Here is a 12,824-nt window from a genome sequence, read left to right as displayed (position 1 = left end):
CCTGATTTTCTTATTCTTTCTAAAAATAAGCATTTTCAAATTTTAAAGTCTTTTCTAGGTCATTTTAGTTGCGAAATGTTACGATATGTCCCCCTTGGGAACATTCGTCCCCGAATGAGGTTACTCTTACTAGACTTAGGGTAGAAACATCAAGTTCATACACCCATAAGCAAATACAACCAAAACACATGCTTACTCAAAATTAGATAGTACTAAGAAGAAAATTAGTACTTTGGTTTGCATTTTTCCCGGATTCAAAGAGATGTGGATATCTCTTATTCATGCCCCCTTCAGCTTCCCAAGTAGCTTCTTTAACAAATTGGTTCCTCGTAAGGATCATGACTGTTCCTACCACAATTATTCTCAATGTGAACTTGGCAATCTAGGATTTGCTCCGAAATCTCCTCATAAAAAAGGTTATCTTCGATCTCAAAAATATCAGTTGGAATGATCAAGGAAGGATCACTCATGCACTTTTTCAACATGGAGAGATGATACACCGGATTAACTGCATCTAACATTTTTTGTAGCTCCAACTCATAAGCTACCTTGCCAGTCCTCTTGGGATTTCTATATGGTCTAACTTTCCAGGGACTACGCTTCCCCTTCTTACCAAACCTCAGAACACCCTTCATGAATGAAACTTTCAGATATACCCAATCATCTACTTCAAACTCTAACCATCCAATAGGAGATCTGCATCTTCTCCCATAAAGAGCTTCATAAGGAGACATTTGGATGCTAAGTGGTAACTATTGTTGTAGGAAAATTAAATGAGATGTGGATGATCATCTCAATTTCCCTTGAAATCAATCACACAAGACATCAACATATCTTCTGTGAATAGAATGCGCGGCTTGCCCGTCATTGTGAGGATGTAAGATATTACTCCAGTTCACCTTTGAACCCAAACCTTTCTGAAAACATTTCAGAAATTGTAAAATAAATTGTGCACCTCTATATTAAATAATGGGGATTAGAACTGCATGAATCCCTACCACTTCTTCAATCTAAAACTTAGCATAATCTCTTCAAAATGGGTATTCTTTACCAGAAAAAAGTGAGGTGATTTTGTCATTCTATCGACAATCACCCAAATTGAATCATGCTGCCTGCAAATTGTGGGTAAGCCTGTGATGAAATCCATATTAATCATCTCCGCTTCCACTCTGAAAGTTCTATATTCGGAGCCAAACCTCCAGGCCTTTTGTACTCTACTTTAACTTGTTGGCAATTTGGCCACTTTGCAACAAATTCAGCAATGCCCTTCTTCATGCTATTCCACCAATAAACTTCACTTAAGTCTCAATACATCTTTGTGGAACCCGGATGAATGGAATATCAGGGGATATGAGCTTCCTCCATGACACTCTCTTGGAGTCCATCCACCATAGGTACAGACAATCTACCTTTATATCTCAATACACCATCTCCCCCTTATTAAAATGCTAATACTCATTGCTTATGATCATATGCCTTCAATTCAAGAAAAATGAGATCTTGGTATTGCTTTTCTTTCACTTCTGACAATAATGACGATTCAACCCCATTATTCACCACTATCCCTCCAACTGTGGAATTCATTAGTCGGACTCCTAAATAGGCAACCGGAATAAGGCATCGGTAACTACATTATCCTTACCTAGGTGGTAAGGAATACTGATATCATAATCCTTGAGCAATTCTAACCACATCCTTTGTTTGAGTCTAAGCTCTCTCTAAGTGAACACATATTGTAGGAACTTGTGATCAGTGAAGACATCAACATGAACACCATACAACTAGTAACGCCATATTTTAAGGAAGAAACTCCAACAGTCAACTGTAAGTCATGGGTTGGGTAATTGTTCTTGTGAAGATTCCACTCTCTAGAGGAATAATCTATTACTTTGCCATTCTTAGTTAGTACACAATCCAAACCAACTCTTGAAGCATCACAGTACCCCACAAAACCTTGAGTACCCTCCAGTATGGTCAAAACTAGGGCAGTAGTCAACCTCTTTTTCAATTCTTGAAAGATTTTCTCACAAGCTTCACACTATTGAAACTTAACTGCCTTCTGAGTCAACTTCGTAAAAGGAGACAAAATGGACGAAAACCCCTGAACATATCTTCTACTGTAGCCACCCAAACCAAAGAAACTCCTAATATCAGTTGAACATGTGGGTCTAGACTATAACATTCCAGAAAAATGTACATGTCTAGTAAAGATCTTTTTAAGTTTTAAGAATGCGTATTGAGGTACATAGGCATCCTAATACCCAATATTGTGAAATATTGGGAATATTATAGAATATTGTCGTAAGGGTGTTAGACAATTTCTATGTATACACAAGTATTTAAAATATAATCTATGATTGTTTAAGAATTGAACCTGCAATGAAGACCCTAAGCTAAAATTTTTGAGTTCATCGCTTACACACATTAGGTACTAGGAATCCAAGTGTCAAACCTAGGTACCATAGCACATAATCAAATAAAATGATCATGTAGGATAGGCAGTGCCCAAGGATATAGTGAGGATCCTTGGGACAACAACAAGAAATTTGTAGCAACACATGTGCAAGCACATGTGCAAGAATTCAGTTAGGGTGGTTAGGGTAGTTGGAAGTAGGCGCACATGTCAGAGTCAATCAATGTGGGGATGAGCTTTCTAACAACCTCTAGGATCTAGATAACTCACCTAACTAGATAAATAACCTAGGACTAACCAATATTAACTAACTAGTGCACCCGACAACCTAAGACCTAACCGATGACACTAACCTGGTAACTAACTCAAGAAACATCCTAGTACGTAACCTAAAATAGACCAAAAATGTTAGTTATGTCCCTAACGACTTAGGGATACTTTATTAATTACCCTAGGTTACTTAAATAATTAAATTAACAACTTAATTAATAAATTTAAATGGGTAAACCAAAATCCTTACACTAGACAAGTAACTTACTAAGAAACATCCTAGTACCTAACCTAGGATGGTCCAAAGGGTTAGTTATGCTCCTAACAACTTAGGGGTACTTTAGTAATTACCCTATTGGTCAAAACCGAAACCACTAAGCAATTCCCAGATTTTGATTAAGTCAAGTGTTCTTCTAATTCTAGTCAATCTAGGAGGGGCATTTTAGTAAATTAGCTAATTGATTTATTAATTAAGATAATTAAGTCTAAGTTAAATTACTTAATATTATTTCCTAAGACCTAACAGAAAACAAGCTTGAGAAAAACAGTGAGTAAAGGGCAAGAAAAACAAAAAATTTCTTAGGTGATTTGAAGGTATTCTTAAAGGTTCTCGTGCAAGGTGATCTTCGTAGATTCAATTCTGCATAAGGTATGGGTTTTCTCTATTTGATTCCTTTATCCAAGAGGCTTTTCAAACGTTTTATGAATTCAAAAATATTGAAACTAGAGTTGTTGCCAATGACATTATTGAACGTCCATCTCCCTAGGTACCATTGTTTTCAATTCTAGTAGTATGTATATGTAATCGCGAACATGTTTTTGGTATGTGGTGTTATTTGATCATTATATGTAGGTTTCTTGATCTGTAATGTCTAATAAAGCTTATAGATTTGATTATGAATAGGGTATTAGTTACATGAGCTAAAGAATGTTGTAATGCCTAATTGTGTTCGAAAAGATGAAGTTGTATGAATCGTTCATGAAGTTTACTTCACTGTTAAATGTTGCCTTTCTTAGAATGATGAAATCACTATAGTATATTCATCAATTTAATTTACTTGGCTAGTGATAATATCATAGTTTTATTTATGCCAACAAATTGGCTAGCAATATATTGTCCAAAAAAATTAATAAAATATACTTACTATGTTATGTCATAAAAAATTGGCCAATGATATTCTCATGACCATAGTTTAATAAAAGTTTTGCTTATGCCAACATATTGGCTAACAATATTCTAGATTACCATAATATGTGAAAAATTAGTCTATGCTAATAAATTGGCTTACAATGTATTTCGAAAATATGATACAAAATTGGCTAATTACTAAATTATACCAAAATTAAGCATGACCAATGTAACTTTAAATTCATAACCAAGGGTATGTCAATCATTGGGACAAGTCCCAACATTCCCTTTCCAAATGAACTAGGAATATAAGTAAAGTACATTGAACAAAGTTTATAACGTTCATAAAGAGCGGCATAAAGCTACCAAATGTCATTGAACAAGATAACGTGAGTAATGACATAATTAAAAGTTTAAGAATTATGAAACTGACCAGAATGAGGTGTTAAAGAACTGAGACAAGTCTCACTCACATCTAGACAATCATGTTAAAGATATTCACATAAGAGGGTGTTAATAATCGTGAGACAAGTCTCATTAACACCAAGATGATAATGTAAGGTTAAATTCACATTTCATCAAGTAAAGAAAAGGATGACCGGTTATCTAAAGAGTTAAGCTTCCATAATGTTTTAGTCAACTCTAAAAGTTATAAAGAAAAAGAAATTGAGCAAAGCATTGATAGACTAGCAATGAGCTTGTGCAAGCAGATGTAAGCCTCAAAAGATGAGGATCCACCAAGGTGGATAACAGTCTTCGATATCTCCTAGTCTTCGAACTATGTAGCCAGCATAGGAACTAGCTAGTGGATTCCACCTAAAAGATCTAGGTATGATACGATATCACATTGGCCGGTGAAACCACCCAGTTTTTGGTGTGGGGTAGAACTGGATTTCATGTTTAGCTCACATGATCTATGTTGGTTAAATTCTCAAGAAAGTTATCAGTTCACTTTAGCCATGAACCACCTCTCTTCGGTGTTGGGAAGAAACTAGACTTGGTTTAACTTTAGCCGGTGAACCACCCTTTTCAGTGTGGGGCAGACACTAGATTTCGCATTTAGCTCACATGATATAGGTTCACTTTGATCAGTGAACCACCCCTTTTCAGTGTGGGGCAGACACTGGATATCATGTCATCTCGCATGATCTTAATGCTAAAGATTTCTTTAATAAAATAAGAAAGAAATAAGAAGAAATGTAAGCTCAAAGTGAGCTCAGAAAGCAAGAGCTTAAGTATATCAAATAATCAGTTTTGATTAGAATGATGTTTTTAACAAGTTATGCGCATAGCCGATAATGATTTGCTTATAATGACTTCTTATATTATGCCAATAAAGGGGAGCAAAACATATCGTCTAATCAATGCCCCATAATCTTTATATTATACAAATGATAAATTAATGGGCATACCCAATAATCTTTTCTTCATATCATGCAAATGATCAAATTATGGGTATAGCCAATAATCTTTATATTATCCAAAATGATCAAATAATGTGTATAGCAAATAAAGATTGACTTATAAAGACTTCATTCCCAATGTAAGATAGATCATAAGTTTTAACTATATGCCCCAAGATCAATATATTATGCAAATAATCAAAAAATGGGCATATCCAATAAAGATTGGCTTATCAATACATTCATTCCTTATTTAACAAGAATGAGAAATATACCTTGTGAGTAGGGTAGCCAAATCATTTCCTTGGACTTTTGGTGTCACATCCGGGGAGCACCCCCTAGAAGTAACATGGCGTACTTCACCTCTCAGAGGTCTTATACAAGACCATAGTTATCCTTCATCACATTGACATAGTAAATTTAGCTGAAAATTTAAAGCTTTCATAGCGCATCATATACTAGAAATTTAACTTCACATCTATATAAAACATAAGTCATAATACATATTATACCCTAAGTCTCTTTTCCATCTTAGACTCAAAAACTTCAGAATACATTAGGGACACGAACCTTAAGGCATAATAAAAAACTATACAATATTTAATAGACTTTACAATAAATACACATTAGGACATCCTTGGACTTAATGATTACATTCCTTGAGCTTGGGAATAACCTATCAAAATCCTCAATCATGTAGACACCCTTTATGCATCCATGACCTACATGTCGTGTAAAAAGTAGAGAAGAATGGGATAAGTACAAGAATGCACTAAGTATGACAATCATGCAAAAAACATGCATTTAAAAGGGACATTTTCTTGAAAATCATATTTCATGCCATTTTGAGTAAATCTTTATTGAAACTTTAAAAAATATCATTTACATCATTTTCATACTTCATAGAAACACAATCAAAGGTCAAACATCATAGAAAAGCACATACAGAATTTAAGTCCAATTTGAGGTCACTTTATAGTGAGCTCAATTCTATTAATAGTGAACTATTTCTTTTAGTTCATTAGTCTCCCAAGTAATCCTGTAGGGGTCTTGGTGCAATGTATCACCTTGAGACCACAAGGAAAATCCTACATATCATCTACATATGACAACACATACCATCATAGAAGTATAATACAACATAGGCATATTTAAGCCAAGACTAAAAAGGATATTACAGTGAACTCTTACTCATTATGCACATATACTTATCTTACTTTACATAGAATGTTATAAGACCTAACTCATGCCCCTAATTTAAGTCTACTTGTGCAATGTAAATGTAAAGCCCCGTAGCCTCACACATACTTAGTAAACCTATCATGAGACCACAAGCCTTTTACATCCAATTCACATATCAACATAATGAGAGGAAACAACTTGATTTAGATCAAGCAAGACCTTAATCATATAGTCAACAAGATCAACATCATGCACAAAGACTCATACCATACAAATCTTTATAACAAGTAGACCAATACAACAAAGTCATGCATAAAGAAACATACATAATGCCATGCATAAGACCACCTTCCTAGAACTTCCTAAGGAGCTACTTGTGCAATGTCTAGATGGGTTCATTACTTCCACCTATCCTAAGTAACCTCCCTTAAGTAATTCTATTTAGGGTCCTAGTCATTAACTTCCATTTTCGATTTTATTTTAGGGAAACTATAGCCTTAACTGACATAGACCATGTGATGCTAAACATGGAATCCGGTGTCATAGAACCCCACATCGAACGGAGGTGGTCTACCGGCCAAAGTAGAACCAAATGTGACATAGATTTCTAGGTGATCCACTAGCTAGTATCCTATGGTGTCAACATAGTTATGGAAATTGGAGGTACATGTGAAACCCCTCTTTATTCCAAGATTAGGCATTGAGTTATTCACTTATGGAAACCCTATTTATGCCTAATGAGGCATTGTGTTTATCCACCTCATGAGATTCATGGTGACCTACATACCTACCATGGGAAGGGACAGACACTCATATTCAAGTTCACTCGGTGCTAAACTAAGTTCCCTTCATTGAAAAGCTTTATTATATTTTTTCTTTATAAAATATTGGTTTAGGAGAGTCATCCCCTCAAATGCTTAACTCATAGGTCATAGATGAAAGTTCGTCAACCTAAATCATGTAATGAATCCCTTAACATAAACATAGCATATGTAAAGCATCATCTAGTTTTGTGTACACATGAATACACCGTTCAAGAACCCTATGTTGACTAGGTTTTGATACATGTGTTTGTGCATACATATATCTGAGCAAACCTTTCACATAACACATTTAGACACACATGTTCATACATACATATTCATATATACAAAAACCATAACTAGAACTATTATATCAAGGTACACATGTGCAATGCATAGCAAAAGTCCCATACCCTTTCCCATACTAGCACACCTATCAAGTCATCCTAGCTAATCAAACGCATATCATGATTTCATAAAAATCATATTAACATGCATAGTAGTAGACACTGGTGAATATGAGAACTACCGTTCATTTAGACACCATGACCTATACTACTTGAAATATGCATGTAAAGTGAGTGTGTGTGTGTGTGTATTGGTCAACATGACTACATAATGTCTACTAACAACATATTGAGGCAGCCACCCTCTTAGACAACAATACTCTTTCAAGCATAAACCACACAACACACAATAGCATAGGAGACAAGTCAACTTCATATTACACTTAAGACTCCTAACTTGTGCTATTCATGCATTCACATAGGGGTACATAGTTAAGGGATTATTAACCATTTTTAAATCATCAATGGAAGAACCTATAATTTACCATAATAGGGATATACACATGCTTACACGATATCCATACAACCTAAATCACAACTAGAATAGGAAGGTAGGCATAAGCTTCACATAGTATCATCATAAGCACATGTTCATGTATTCATCAATTTTCCTTCATGGTCATGGTCAACACATATATAATGACAATAAAGTAAACACCGCCACCATAAGTGGACCACACCACATAATTCCATACATGGCTTCATCAACTACAATACTATAAGGAAAGTAGAAGAGATAAGCATTCTTAACAATTTCTCACCCTTTGATAATCATTGATCAATACACCTTGTTCATCAACAATTCATATATAGGTAAGTATCTAAATGTACTTTAATCATAAAAGCAACCCTGTACAAGTCGCTACAACATCATACTATCACATAATATAAGGCATCTCACATGTACTAGGAAGTAGAGAGTCCTAAAGCATCAACTAACCTCCCTATTTTAGTTCATCAATCATAATGTATCAATAATATACATTTAGGGAAGTAGCTAAATATACATAAATTAAATCTAAATCATGCTTCATCTACCCTAGAATTAAGATCACATAAGGTTCATTACAACATTCAAATTGTAGACTAGAAGAACCTAGATCCATTCATGCCAATATTCCTATTCTTTGATAATCAAGAATTAATACCCACAATAAATTAATATCATCAATATAAGGCAGTAGATAAGGACAACATGCTCTACACGAAATCCTACTACCATTGGTATAATCTTGAGATCACAGTGAATATGCTATTTAAGACATCAATGGATAGTAGAAGAATCATAGGCTAACCAATATTGATAAACATGAATAACTTAATAGAATTCAAAAAAATTATTAACCTAAGTCAGTATCTACATGAACCGCAACATAATCGAATTACACTTTTATACCTTAAAAGGTTAAAATTAAAGTGAACCATGGTAAACTAGACCAAACATGTTAAAATATTCATACATTGATTCACATGGGTAATACATCGATGATTCACTATCAATATACATACTAAACAGTAGACATAATCATATTAACATAACTGAATCACAAATCGACATGCATAAGATCAAGATCATAAAGCCATACATAGGCTAAAATGGAGTTTGTGAAAGAACATGGGTTCATCATGCAATAGCATTTAAAATCACGTCTAAAAAATTATATAATCATCAATACATTCATATTATTCTGTTGAAATCAATTTAAGAAAGAAATTTTTGCTAGAATGAAGAAGATGCACTTGATCATATTTTTCTCTTTGAATCCTTTGAGATTAACTCTCTATATGGAAGGATAACTAGAGATGAAGGATCACCATAAATTTTTTTAGTTGAAAAACTATAAACATGATGATTCATACATGGAAATCCAAGATCCAATCAGTTCTTGAGCTTCAACAACAATGGTGGTTTCTAGGGAAATATTTTTGGAGGGGAAGGCTTCAATCGTGTGAGTTGATTTGAGAGTAGGGTGATCACGTTTTTGATGACTTATATACACCCAAAAGTAGCTAAATAAACCTACTAGAGTCAGGTTAGGACGTCGGGTGAATTTACCATTCACCCCTTAATTAAAATTGACGCAGGCAGTAAACTACAGGCCACCATCAATGGAGGCATCTACTGGCCGTTGGTCAGTCGACGGGCCGTGCATTGGCCTCCGCCATTTGGTCCTTGTCTAAATTTTGGGTTGATACCTTCCAAAACTAAGTAGAAGTCTATGAGACCTCACCAATGGGCCGTTGGTTGACCAGCGATCCGTTGTTTTGTCCGTCGATTGACACTGCTAAGGCAGTGTCTCGACAAGCCTTGGGGCCTTCTTGTGGGGCCTTTTACGAGGCCCTTTAGAGGTCGTGCCTGGAAGTTTCCAACTTATATAAAACCCTTAACAAGTTTTATGATTTCCACATATGTTTCACCCAAAAAACAACCTGCAAGTCGTTCAAACAGGCTAGGCCACATCAAGACACACGTTGAGCGTCTTAAGGGCTATCTTTCGAACGCCTTGGACGTTCTTGGTCGTCTGACCTCCAAACTTCTCTAAATTACATATTACATCATTAAAAATCATTATAACTCATTTAAAGGCTTCAAAATCTCATCAAACACAAATATAAGTATACATGGATACATGAGGCACATAGGCGACTTGTCGTCGAACGTTTTGGTCGTCCATTGACGTTCGACTTCCAAATCACTTCAAACTTTACAGACTGCCTCTATACAATATTTTAAGACATTTTAGGACCTTATAACCTTAAGAAAAACATTTTAGTATATATACACCATATCTCATTTTGGGGTCTTACAATATCCCCCACTCGGGAACAATCGTCGTCGAATGACACTTGGGGCTCTTTAATCAAAACAAGGATTTCAATGCATCATAGAGCAGATCATAACATTTATAAAAACATCAAATCGTTTTAGCACTCAACACACACAATCAAGCAAAACTTCCATTATTCACTCACTCTTTCATGGATCAAACTCAAAGGCTCTTATCATGTTCATAGGAGGTACATCCTTCTCCTAATCATAACATGGTCATTACACCTTAATTCATTAACAGCATCTTCCAAGGTCACATAGGAAGTTTTCAAAAATACTCAAAACAAGAAGGCACTCATACTTCAATGCACATTGACTTGAGTTAGTTAAATCAACAAAGATCTTCAGTAGTTAGACCTAGTGCCATGAAGGTCATACTCAATCATACCATGCTTAGTGGTGTCGATGGAGGAATGTCCTTCTCCTCAACACACTTACATGTATCATGAGTTCACACCTATGCAAAGTACAAGGTCAATTCCTTTTAAAAATGACAAATCTAAACTTTTAATCAAATGCATGCTTATCATTCCTTCCTAGTGACGTCTAAGTGATAAAACACACCAAGTACATCACAAAAAGGAAGAAATTTCACAACATTTCAATTTCTAACATAGTACTCACCTTTACAATCAGCCTCATTTGGGTAAAACAATACAATTTATAGGCACACACACTAATACTTAGCTAAACATGCTTTCACTTTTAAAGAATGAGCCCACAATTATGCACTCCATATTATAAAAGTCACATAGTTTTCAAGAGACTCAACATATTTAATTTTAAAGAGGCTCAACTTTTCATTATAAGTCTAAATATTACACCTCACAAGTGACTATCACCATGTTTCTTATCAGAGCTCATGAACTCAAATGCACAATTAGCATATTAAGATGCACAATACACATGAGAAAACATGGATTTTATCAAAAAATTCTTTCACCCACTTTGGAATCATAAAATATCCTTAAGGTAATGTCAATCAATACATACCAAACATATAAGGACATGCAATTCATACATTAGGAACTACTCCAATTCGTGAACAAGTTCATCAAGACTTCATTAGATTCAAGTTCAATTAAGAATAGAAGGTCAAGGTAGACAATTTCTACAACCTTACTACTCAATTACCATCCCCCACTTAGGGTAAACCCAATTAAGATCAACTTAACCAAAACTAAAGATTATCTTAACTAAACAACCTTCTTTTTCATCACTTAAAAGTGTTACAACTTTCGAAGGAATTTATAGTAAGTCAACATAGGAATACCAAGGTATTCTAAACTTCATCTACTAGGCAATTTATCCTCCAATTATTACGTCAGTTCAATCTCATTCAACACACATAAGGTTTTCATACAATACAATAGACAACCAAGGTCATACATCATTATGGGAAACAATATATGAGACTTAGTCTTAAGGACTCTTTGTCTTCTTTCAAAAATAAAGTAAGGTAACTTCTAGGTTAAACAAACCCACATCATCACCCTACAAAGATAAGAGTACTACCCTCAATTCTAGGGAAACATCAATTCCACAATCATCAAGGAACTCACAATACAATAAGAAGTTAGAAACAGTTCTACGACTCATTATGCCATAAGACTCTCATTCCTCATTCCAAATAGAAAATCTCATTTTTACATTCATTATCATGTTCATATGAACCAATTCTATACACATTTAGACAACATCTAATCAAAGAACAATTTAGTTGATTTTTCAAAAATGTTACAGTACACTGTCTTATCATTACAGTGAACATGCTTCAACATTCCAAAAATGCAACATTTAGGCAATTGATAGGAAAAGCATGACAATATGATGTACAAAAGTTTACCATGACAAGCATACTATCATGACACCTAGGATCAAGTCTATACAAAGGACTCGAATTCATACTAGGCAACTTATTAAGGACCACATGTATACAAAAGGTAACATTGAACACTTTTAAGCACATATTCTTAGGGTAGTATGCTTCCTTAGGTAGTCACTAAGCATTTAAAGTTCAATTTGTAGGATAAGGTTACAATTATGCAAAACCATTTAGAAACGCATCATTCCAAAAGAGCTCATTTTATCCTTCATAACTTCTAACATACTTTAAATGTATCATGACATATATTTTTCAATATAACATGCTATTTCACATAGTTTTCATCCATATCCATAAAAGGCATCACATAATCAAAACATGTCAAAATTCACCTTCACTCATACTCATTCAAACCATAAAACCCAGATAAGCATTTAAACTCACATTTTCTCCCCCATGCGTAGAGAATAATTTCATCCAAGCAAACATATCTAAAAGACCACCGGACAAGAAAACATAAGATACAGATCTTATAGAGTCAAGTTCTATGGCACGATATGAGAATGATGAAGAAGGGAAACTCTACAGTCCTATAGCCTCTCATACCAAATGATGTGTCACG

Source organism: Solanum pennellii, chromosome 4 (assembly GCF_001406875.1).
Source record: "Solanum pennellii chromosome 4, SPENNV200".
Taxonomy (NCBI): domain Eukaryota; kingdom Viridiplantae; phylum Streptophyta; class Magnoliopsida; order Solanales; family Solanaceae; genus Solanum; species Solanum pennellii.
The sequence above is the reverse complement of the archived record's forward strand: the minus strand, read 5'-3'. Positions refer to the sequence as shown.